The sequence below is a fragment of the Mesoplodon mirus genome (assembly GCF_964341445.2).
Source record: "Mesoplodon mirus genome assembly, chromosome: 3".
Taxonomy (NCBI): domain Eukaryota; kingdom Metazoa; phylum Chordata; class Mammalia; order Artiodactyla; family Ziphiidae; genus Mesoplodon; species Mesoplodon mirus.
The window spans coordinates 114,563,337-114,575,522 of record NC_138978.1 but is presented as its reverse complement, the minus strand read 5'-3'; positions in this window follow the sequence as shown (position 1 = coordinate 114,575,522).

Here is a 12,186-nt window from a genome sequence, read left to right as displayed (position 1 = left end):
CTCAAGTGTGTGGACATTGATCTACACCGGGGTTTCTCAACTTCCGCAGTGTTGATATTTTGGACGGGATCATTTTTTGTGGGGGAGGGCTGTGCCTGTGGACGGAAGCATGTTTAGTGACACCCCTGGCTTCTGCTGACTGGATGCCAGGTGGAAACTCTCCGTCCCCCTTCTCCCAGTCTTAACAATAATAACAATTAAAAAATGTGTCCAGACAAGGCCCAGTGTCACAGAGGCGGCCGGGGATGAAGGTGGGAGCCCAAATTGCCCCCGTTTGAGAACCAGAGATGTGCACAGTTGCTCCTGTTCCTGGCCTCTGAACTCATGCAGATGAGTCTCCTGATCAGGGCACAGGGGTGGATTTCAACTTGGCCCCCTGCTCATCTAGACGTTAGGATTTTAAGACTTTCATGTCCATCGAGATCGCGGGGATTTCTGCCATGAAGCCTTTTCTTTGGCTCCATCCTCGACATCAGCTTCTTTTGAGCCTGCCCAGGAGAGGCAGCCAGGAAGAAGTCTGAGTCTGCTCAGTGAGGTTCCTCTTGCCCCTTCTGAAACTTCACACCTCTTTGGGTTCAGCCCACAGGGAAGCTTTAGGGGCCGCTTTATTCCAGCTGCCCCGAGCATCCGCGAGGAGGAGGTGCACGGGGAAGAATAGGGTTTGACTGTGGCACCTGCCGCCTGGGGCCCACACCTCCACCACCGCTAGTGCAGCCTTCTGGGCTCCCCGCGGTCCCACCAGCCGGGGGTTCCGTATTGGGCCAGCCTGAGCTCCGGAGACGCCCAAGCCAGGAGAGACACCTAGGGGGAACCAGAGGCCCACTTCAGTCCTGTCCACAAGGGACCCCCAAAAGGGTCCTGACTGAGAGAGAAAGGCAGGGAATCCTCTCTTATTGGGCAGGCAGAAGAGACATGAAAGGGAAAGTGAAGAAAAATCCTATGAAGTCTCAGGATCTGGAGTCACCATGAAGTTGACCACCTCTGGAACCGCGTCCTCCCCCTGGCTGGCGAAGTCGAGTGGAGTCCCCTTGTTCAGTCCAGTCCAAGTAGACACAGCAGACAACGATGGCCCGGGTACCAGTGAGTAGGCAGTCCCCAGTCTTCCCACCTGGGAGTACTTGAACTTCCATAGCCATGAAATCCGTGCATTTCCAGGATGCAACTCACTGAATTCTTTTTCTCAACAGCTTGAGCAAAGGAGGAAAGGAATTGAGGAAAGGATCGATCGATCGGGTGTGGAGCATATAAGAAAACCACTGCAGTAAGGGAAGCAACCATTGTTGAGACCGTCTCATTTCTCTCTCACCCACCCCCTTAAAATTAATTGCACTTTCCCAGGTAGAGTACCCAGGTTGGACCCATTTTACTTTTAATGCACAGTTGGTGGCACCTGAGAGGAGTCTAGGAGGTTCACAGATGAATATTTGAAGTATGGTAGTCACTTTTGTTTAAGCATGCATTCCAAAAAGCAACGAACGAATCAAGCTCACCTGTGCCTTATCTACAAAGATGGGAAAGGAGAAGTACATATAAACGAATGGAAAACGTCATAAAATAGCCTTAAGTGTCTGCTCTTTCCAACGAAGTCCTTCCCTGGATATGCTCATCAATGTCTTCTCTTTCTCCAAAATCTGACATCCAGGGCCAGACCCTACGATCGCTTTTCAGGATCCAGCCTATTATTCCCCTCTCTGTATCTCCGCTTCTTCCTCATTTTCTTTTATTCACACAAAACAAAACATGATAGAGCTCTCCCTCAGCCTCCAGTTTTCAACATCGCACCCAGCGAACAATTTCGCAAATTAGGTATGCTCTGTGGGACTCTCTCTGCCTAGAAAGAAGAGGAAATGCTAAGCAGCACAAAGCTTTGTACTTTCCACGGTTCGGAATTACTAAAGGAAACTTTCTCTAAGACCAAAGGCCTGAAAAGTGAGCTGACTTCGCGCCGCCCCCGCCCCTGCATCCGAAAATTCCGACTGTTTTGAGTCTTGTAGAACTTTCTGGCAAGGTTCAGCTGCCCTGCAGGCAACTGGGCGTTTGTTATCCCCAGAGAGTACAATAGAGGCTCTTTGGCCACAAGGGGGCAGCCAGTACATGGGAGGGAGGGCCTGTGTCCCACAAGGAAATGAGAAGCATGATGTGATGGCATGCATATCTTGACCTGGGGGATGGTTACTTGAGTTATTACATGTTGCAAAATGTATCACTCTGTGTGGAAAAGAACGGAATGGGGAGACTTGCACTACCTGACCTTAAGAGTTACTGTGACCGCCCCACCCCCAACATAGACCAGCAGTGTGCAAGTGGCATCAGGGTACACGACTGGAAAATGGACTGAGTTCAGAGACTTGAAACCGACCCATAGCTCAATTAGTGAATGAGTTTTCAAGAAAAGCAGTTCAATGGGGAAAGGAAATAGGTTCCTTATTGGGAGGGGCGGCAGCTGTGTTTCTATCTCACACTACACACAAAAGTTAATCTGAAGTGCATCATAGACCAAGACATAGAAGTTAAAGGTATAAGGCATTTTGAGGATACCTCGTGATTTGGTGGTAGGCAAAGATTTACTAACCAGGACCCAAAGAATGTATAAAACAAAGATAAATGATAAATTAGAGTTCATCAACGTTAGCCGTATCTTCTCATCCAAGGAGGCCACTAAAATGGAAAAGCAAGCGAGAGACAGGGAGAAAATATTCACAACACATAGCTGACAACCCTCACCGCCTGTCATTATAATGCATAATGAGCTCCTCCAACCCAGTAACAAGTTTTTCAAAGATCAAAAACCCCACTTTTTTCCAGATGGGTTAAAAACTATACACAGATACTTCAGATAAGAAGATACGCACATGGCCTAAAAAGCATACCAGGAGTCCTCAATATGTTTAGCTGTCAGAGAAAAGGACATTAAAACCATGTTGAGATACCACTACTCTTAGCAGCGTGGTTAAAATTATAAGGAGAGGAAACACCAACAATCTTGGCAAAGATGTCAAATAACCACAACTGTCATATTGTTGGTGGTAACATAAAATGGTACAACTGCTTTGGGAAAAGCTTTGGTGGGTTTTATGAAGTGGAGCATATACTACTCTTTGGTACCAGCTATTCTTCACCGAGAGAAATGAACACCTACGTCCACAAAATCTCTTTTGGAAAGACTGTTCAAAGCAGCTTTATTCACAATAGCCAATACTGGATACAGCTCAAATGCTCATTATCGAGTGAATGGTAAACAGACTGTGCTATGCGACTGCCATGGAATACAACTCAGCAATGAAAGAGGAATGACATCTGCTTTACTCAACAATCGATAAAGTCAGAGACGTTGTGCAAAGATGAAGAGGTGTGCAGGCAAGAGTGTGTGCACTATGATCCCATTTCCATGACATTCTAGAAGAGTCAAAGGTAAAGTGAAAGGAGTCTGGACAGTGATGGTTAACAAATAAAACAGAGGACAATGGCAATGATTTTAATGATTCTGCATGACTGACTGAGTAGTCACTAAGTCCAGGCACATGGGACAACAGCAGCATGATGTGGAGTTCCCTTGTTGGTCCAGTCTGGTAGATGAAAATGTCAAGGCACCGTCAAAGTTCAGATATAGCAGACGTTAAACCACTGGTGACCACCGAAACAGCAATTAGTGAAGGTTTACCGTGCACAAAAAGGTTTACCGTTCAGGAACTGGGAGCACTCCAACGGAATATGGAAGGAGGCTCAGAGGTGGTACACTGTTAGAAAGCAACTTATATCGTGAGGTGGCGGTGGCTGTTTTGTCCTTCGCAGTGATCGGTTATAACATTAGAGTTTTCCTCGTGATAGGGAATTGGTTAAAAGTGGTTACCTCCCATCAATTTTGGCGAACAGTTTTAGGCTTTGTTTATGATTTTCAGAGGCATAAACAAGAAGTGGCCCAAGGTAAGTTTCACTTGTTTTGCAAAATAAGCTAAATGAGCTCTTCCTTGTATGACTAAACGGGTTTGTCTGCTCAGGGAAGTTTCAAGTGTGATCTCCATTTGTGTCTGATTTTTAACTATTCCCCGCTTTTGGTCATGCTCTCAGTCTAACGGTACTCTCGGGTAACAGCATTGATGTAGTCAGGCAGAAGAATCACACATATTCGCTGTCTCCACTAGCTGGGTCGTCAGGGCGGAGGGTGCTGTAGTCACCGTTATCATCATTTCTGCGGTGACTGTTAAGGTCTTCCAGTTGTCCAATCCTGATGGATACCATTTGTCTTGTGAGTGGCTGCCGACAGGCATTTAAAATCCTTGAGCGTATAGAAAGGTACTAGAGGTTTACTTCGGTGACTCTGAAGGGAACAATAGCCAAGGATTGAAAAAGTCCTCGGAGCAGAGATTCCCAGGAGCCAAGATTAAACCAGCAAAACAGGTCTAGGCAGGGGGAGTCGCCTATCTGATAAAATTTTTTATCTGGTCTTTAAGATCCTGCAGATTTTGAGTAACACAGCGACAACATTTTTCACCAGTTACAGCACAGGAGGCTCCTTGCAGGGCTTCCCTATTTTGGAGCAGGACCGAAGAGAAACCACTGCCCTGGGTTTCCTTCTGCTCAGACACGAGGTGAGTGCCCTGTGTGGGGTTTCCTTCCCTTCTCCTGACCTCCTGCCGCCAGGTGGCCTGGGGAAAGCAGTGCTCTCTGGCCCCCAGGCCGGTGCAAGTTTCAAGACAAAGTAAAAGGGGAGCCGCCGTGCCACGTGAGACAAAGGAGGGTGCCGTGACTCGGATTCGAACCGAGGTTGCTGCGGCCACAACGCAGAGTACTGACCACTATACGATCACGGCGCGCCACGGTCCCCGCGGCGGCAGGAATTCTTGCTCTTACGATGTTGACGTAAAATCATTCCAATTACTGCGCTGTGCCTGGACAAATGTAGGTATTCATAGTCTTCTCTCCCGCCCGCTCTCCGTTTTCCACTCCCTTTCTCTCAATTCTGATACATGATGATCAAAACAAACCAAAGCAAACCAAAACCCAATTCTCATCTCCCCAAATCCGGCACGTGCCTCTGCACAGGCCTCCTGGGAAGTCAAGTTGTCCTCGTGCCCACCTCGCCGGCTTCTTTCCCGCCTCTTCGCGTTTGCCCCTTTGGACCAACCCTCCGCAGCCCCTGGTTCCGGCTCGCGCCCCACCGACCGCGGCCGAGCGGAGGGCGGGCAGCGCGCGCGGAGGGAACGCGGAGCCGTCACGGAGCCAAACCCGGCCTTCAGCTTCCCTCGGGGGCCCCCTCAGCTCAGGCCCGGGGGCGTCTCCGGGGCGCTGGCATCTGCGGCGGGGACACTCGGCTGCCCTTCTGCCTTCGGAATCGCCCGACGCACGGCTTTTCCACGGGACGAACGCGCTGCGTCGACTCCACGTCTGCGGTTGTCCTAGGCTTTGATGCCGTCGCCGCTGTCCTGCGAAAGGCGAGTGACTCCGCCTGGCGCGGAAGCGGTGTTTGATCTCTACAGGGTGAGAGGGCAGCAGTGCACGTGTGTCTCTGTGGCGCAATCGGTTAGCGCGTTCGGCTGTTAACCGAAAGGTTGGTGGTTCGAGCCCACCCAGGGACGCCTTTCTCCTGCCTCTTTTAGAAAGTAAAGGCTTCGTGGTTCTTTCTGCTCTGCACATCCTCTCCCGTAACGGCCGAAAAAGGCTCCTCCACTACTACCTTCCTGTCCCCCGTGTCTCGTTCACAACACGAGGACGTAAGGTGCGATCGGAAGAGGTTGCCTGGAAATCCTCGAAAGAGTACCGCTGTCATCATTAGTTTCTGAATTCCTTTTCACGATGGACTTTCTTCTGTCCGTATTTGCACGTACTAGTATTTATTTAACCCTTTCCATATACTTTTGAAATTAAGTTGGTCCTACGATTTCACGGTTACAAATAATGCTGCAGTCATCCTTCTTGTACAGGTATCTTTGGCCCCTTGTACAAGGTCTTCTTAGAGGGAAGAGTCCTGGAGAAGCAGTTGCTCGATCACATAGTGCTGACATGGTTCGTATGATTCCAGTTCCGCTCCTTTGTTGGCTTATTAGGTATCACTCTTTCTTTTCTTATTTTAGCGACTGCTTGAGTCTTTATAACAGACTTCTGTAACTTACCACAGTCTGCCTTCAAGCGATGCCACACCTCTTCGCATTTCTTCCCTGCCGGCCGTTATGCTATTGTCATCATGCATCTCACTTTGCATGTGTCCTAAACCCCACAATCCATCGTTATTACTTTAGAAAAATCGGTCCCATGTTTCTAAAGAGACTTAAATAATAAGAAAAATCTTACGTATTTTCCCAGGCACATACCTTTTCTATTGTCTTTCGCCCCTTTGTGTACCTCCAGATTTCCATCTGGTGTCAGTGTACTCCTTTAACATTTCTTATAGTGTGGGTCGGCGGGTGATGAATTCTTTCAGCATTTGTATGTCTGTAGATGTCATTACTCACTTTCATTTTTGAAAGACATTTCTTGGGGAGGAGGCATAGAATTCCACGTTCTTTAAAGATGTTGCTCCACTGTCTTCTCACTGCTTCTGAGGAGAAATCTGACATAATCTTTATTTTTGTTTTGTGTATGTACTGTGTCTTTTCCCTCTGACTGCTTTGAAGATATTGTTCTATTTCAATGGAGTTTTTTTAAATAACTTTATTGGAGTATAATTGCTTCACAATGGTGTATTAGTTTCTGCTTTATAACAAAGTGAATCAGTTATACATATACATCTGTTCCCATATCGCTTCCCTCTTGCGTCTCCCTCCCTCCCACCCTCCCTATCCCACCCCTCCAGTCGGTCACAAAGCAATGCACAGTTTAATTATGATGTGGCTAATTGTGGTTTGCTTCCTGTTTCTTGTACTCATAGTGTTCATTTGGCTCTTTGGAAATTTTTCTGTCAGTGTTTCTTCAAGAATTGTTCCTTCTCTTCTGGTCTTTTCAGGGACTCCAAATTACTCATATATTAGGCCTTTTAAACTTACCTTACCACTCAGTGATGCTATGTTCATTAAAAAGCTTCTTTTGTATGTAGTTTCATTTTAGGATACTGTCAGTCGTTCATGGCTTTACGTTCCCTGATCCTTTTTTTTTTTCTTTCTTTTTTTTTATTCCCCCTGCAGTGTCTAATCTGCTATTAATTCTATCTGGTGAATTACATAATATCATATGTTATCATTTCCATGTCTAAAGTTTGATTCTGGCCATTTGTATGTGTTCTACATTTCTACTTAACTCATGGGACATATGCGACACAGTCATAATAACTGTCTTAAAGTCCTCTCTGCCAATTTTAACATCATGTCAGTTGTGGTTCAGTTTTGATTGATTAGTCTCCTCCTTACACCTCATGTTTTCCTGCCTCTTGTCATGCCTGGCATTCTTTGATTGGATGCCAGACATTGTCAAAGTTTCCCTTCTTGGGCACTGGCTATTTTGGTATTCCTCTAAACTTCCAAATAAATTATATTTCCCTCCTTTGATTTCTTACAAAACAAACAAACAAACAAACAAAAGCAACCAAAAAGACTGGGTCACTTGTACATACTTGGACTTTTCTTATAATACTTAACTGATTGTATATTGAAAGTTCTTGCTGGAAGCATGTGCAAAATATTGTCTACCATGAACTAAACTGTCATCATGCCTGTCCAAGGTCCAAGAAACTGATGAAGTTAGATCCAGTTCCCCCAATTGCAGTTAGATCATCACTTAGATCAACATCAAAACCAACCACTTTTCCAGATGGTGATCACTAATATGGGGCAGAAGAGATCAGTTAAACCATTAAACACTCATTTATCTGGGGAATGTTGAAAGTCAGCAGTGGTACAGTTAGAAGTGGAAATAATACCAGATTTCTCGGAGCTTCACTGTGTGACCAGCACTGTTCCTCGGGGCTTTACTGTGCAAGAACTTATTAAGTCCACATAACAACCCTAAAAGATAGTGTAGGATATTACCACCCCCTTGTTGCAGAGGAGAACACTGAAAAGCTGAGCTAACCTTTTAAGGGTCCCGCCCCCGTGACAGTGAGAGTCAGCACTCAGACCCAGGCAGTCGGCCTCCAGCGCCCTTTCCCTTGGCCATCATGCTCAGGGGTAACTGAGAAAACTTCACAAAGATTTGCATCCCCTTCTTCTTGTTCAACCTCCAAGATTTCAAAGAGAAAACGAAGATTGTAAGGAAGGCCTACAAAACACTTAGAAGCAATTAATGCAATGAAGAAGAGGAGAGAGACTAAACAGAACCATTTAGTCTTCCCAAGAAACAGACTCTATGCCTCTGGGGAGCATGCAGTCACATCTCTAACCAGATGACTTTATGGGCCTTGATTTTCCTGATCTGAACTAGGGAGTTCCCAGAGGGGCTCCCAGAAAAAGTGACAGTGCCTTCCGTGTTCAAGTTTAGAGGGAACAGCTAAGCATTCCTTCCTTCTTGACTTCAGGTGAGAAGAAGTGCTCCTCGAGGAAAAAGAGGTAGGGAGGACATCCCATAGAAATCAGACAAAAGCATGCTTTTCTAAGTTCATTAATGAACAGATCACTTTCATATTTAGCCATATTCATGTACCTTTATCATTGATTGCCTGACATTTTTCATGCTTTGATTCACATTTTTACTTGGAAAATTTATTTTGAAAATTAATTACCTCTCACTACCACAACTGAAATACCACTATGAATTGCCACAAGCAGGATGTAATTCTAAAATTAAATAAAAAGAAAACAGGTGTTATTATGGCTAATAGCAGAGTTAATAAGCAGAGCTCGTGAGTTTGCACAAACATTCCCTGGAGGTCTGGGCAGGGAGGTCTTTAGAGCAATCTAGAGCAGCACTGGGGATGCAGTGACCAATGTGAGAAAACCCTGGTTGTGCCTGGTTTACCACTGCCCTATAGTAGCCCTTAGGGTATGGACTGCTTCTTCTTTTCCAGCCGAGGGAACCTCTAAAGTGGTTCTCTCAATCAAAGCTCAGAGACCACATAGAGATCAGTATAGACCCAGGAGCTACTGGTACTAGGGATGAACGAAATGGACTAGAATGAATGTAATGTTGAGTGAGAAGTCAGGACCTTGAAATTTAAAAATCTTATGTGTACTGACTCGCTAGATGAACGACCTTGATCTGCATTATCTAATACAGTGGCCACTACACACACGTGGCAACTGAGTGCTTGAAATGCCGCTAGTGTGGAGATGTTGAATATTTCTTTTTTTACTTCATAATATGTAATTAATTTAAATTTAAATACTCTCATGTGGCTATTGGCTACATTATAAGACAGCACAGGTTAGAGAATAACCATTATACCATAAAATCATCTGCTTTATTTCCCTGTAGCGATAAACAGATTTCATAAGATCTCACATCTAATAACAATTCTGAATGCCTTTCTCCATCTGCTTAGGTACGGTTGAATGTCAATTCAGCCGCGGGTACTCCGGGGTGGGGCCGGCTGTGCAGCTGCCTTTGCTTCCTCATCAGATCCAGACACCTTCACCAAGGGAATAAGAGCCTCAGCCAGTCCTGCTCTCTCACAGAGGGGTCTCAGCTGCCTTGGCTAGTCACACAGCTCTACCTAGGGGTAGAGCTTCCCTCCTTTCCTTCCACGTTTGATTATTATCGCTGCAGCACTCTGCAGGCGCCTATGTTGTATACTGCAGGGATTTCCTTGTTTTGGAAGGCAGCTGGGAAGAGAGTAAGGCAGTCATATCAGCAGTTGCGGGACAGTGGTCAAATTTTTGTCCCTCCGGCGCCACGTGAGGTGTGGGGCTCCCGACCCGGCGAAAGGGGCCCCACTGAGGCGGCCCGGCCCTGCCCCCGGCCCTCGAGGACAGGCCCAGAAGAGGCCAATTTGGACCGGCGGAGCCAAGAAAGGGCTCAAGCGCGGCCCGACCCCACGCTCCGGAGGTTAAAGGCCTCAAACCCTGAACCCTTGGCTGACCGAGGGTTGCGAGTTGAATCAATCTCCACGCCTTTATCAGGAGAGTCGAGGGCCAAAATCAGACCAAGAAAAATATGTGTGTGGGCTTCCCTGGTGGCGCAGTGGTTGAGAGTCCGCCTGCTGATGCAAGGGATATGGGCTCGTGCCCCGGTCCGGGAAGATCCCACATGCCACAGAGAGGCCGGGTCAGTGAGCCACGGCCGCTGAGCCTGCGCTTCCGGAGCCTGTGCTCCGCAATGGGAGAGGCCACAACAGTGAGAGGCCCGCGTACCGCAAAAAAAACAAACAACAAAAAAGTGTGGATCAAAGTGTGCAATTAATCAAAGAAAAAATACGATTTTCTGACAAATTGGCCCGAGCCTACGGATCATCAACTAAGGCTGGAAAGCTGCAATTGCCGCAGGTTTTAGGGGAAACACCCGGAATTTCGTTCAGAGCCCTGGGGCCTTCCTTGAAAGCCTTTTCCACCCAGGTCGTCCCCGTTCCCACATCCGTCGTCCTTTATGATATTGGAGATCCTGGGTCTCACTCTGGGAGCCTCCCGTCCCCCGCCTCCTTTTTTGGAAGACAAAATTCCAAAGGTTTGCACCACTCGAATGTTTGCTTTTCAACTATCAGTCAAGGTCCTGAAAGCATCTGGACCACACCAATCAAAGGAGTAACTGACCAACAGCAGTCCTCTGATGTGCCTGAACTTCTGACTTCTGAATTCATTCAACTCAGTTCTCTGGCAGCTGGCATGGAGGCCCCTAAAGATCCCTCTAGGGAAACTCACTAGAGGAACGTTATGGAACTTAGGCTTGGGGAATTCTTAGTAGTCAAGCCTCAGAGGTGTCATTGGAGTACCCTGACCTTTGTACAGGCACAGTTTTGGATTCCAGACCCCAGGTGGGAATTTGTAGCCTTGAGGAGGAATTGGATCCTAGTTGCAGTTCTGGTCCAGTTGCTTCTGGTAAACCAGGCACCACGCTCCCAAACCACAAGGGCTCTCAGTGTAGTTGGCAGCTGTGGTGTCCCCAAGTCCAGATATGGTGGTTGCAGAACGTGAACTATTGAGAGTGTTATGAGCTTGCACCCAACCTTGAAATTAGAGCATCGGTAGTTCAATGGCAGTATCTGCGGTTTCATGTGCAGTACCCAGTGTTGACTCCCGGCCAAGGTATGTGTTTGCCATTCACTCTGCCACAGTTTATTTTCTGCCTCTGCAGAGCATGTGTGGGAATCTTTATTGTGCATGCAAGATTAGAAGAGTCACCCTTTTTACTCTCTCTGCTGGACTGTTGATTGCATGGGTAAGTCTGTTCCATGCAGAGATCTAGCAGCCAGGAACAATGATGCGGTCAACTGAGGAAACTGTGGAGAACCCAGCCGTGATTTTGGAATAAAAGATATTCAAGAGTTTGTCTAAACAGTAGCTTGGCAGCCTTGGGGGCCAGGTTGTGATCCTGGAGGGATTAGTGCTTGGCCTGAGGTGAAACAAACGCTCCTCCAGGTTGTATATTCCATGGTGGGAAGTCGGTTCTGGGGTGTTTCTGTAGTGTGGAACATTTGGAAATAATCTCCTTGGCATATTCACCTACACCTCTGGCTGATCTAGACAAAGCATCCTCAGGTCACTGTTTAACCCTGATTTGCAAGCTGGCCCTTGGGCTGGTCACCGGTAGCTTCTCAATGTGCTGTAGGGATGAAGGAAGTGAACCTCCAGGAAGGAGAGTAGCCATTGAGTGGGACATATCCATGCAAAGGTGGCTGAGATGTTAGAGGCCATGGCCTCAGGGGTGCACGGAAGGGCAAGGCTTGAATGTACTAATCTATTTATTGCTGACAGGAAGCTTGAGGAGGGTACTGGGCTTTCCAGGTAAGTGGTGTTCAGAGTCTAGATGTATCAGGAGCCTGTGGCTTCCAAGCACACCAGCAGCCTGTGCTCAGCACCCCGCCCTCAACAGTGTCATTGGCTCCAGAGAGCCATACACACGTGAGAGAAGAGAAGAGGCTGAACAAAGCCCTGGCAGTTGTGTTCCCCAATTTAGACAGATGCGGTAACCTGCAAGAAGACAAGGATGGTCAGAGGCAGTGGGAATCCATCTGAATCTGTATAGCACGCACTATAAATGCATTTTGGAAGGTGACAGTGAATGTATGTAGGTAGCAGTAATTATGAAGCTGTAGGACTGAGGAATTTGTTTCTTTGCCTGAGGCTCCCCCAACCTTCAAAGCCAGCAAAGCCTCACTGAATCCCTCAC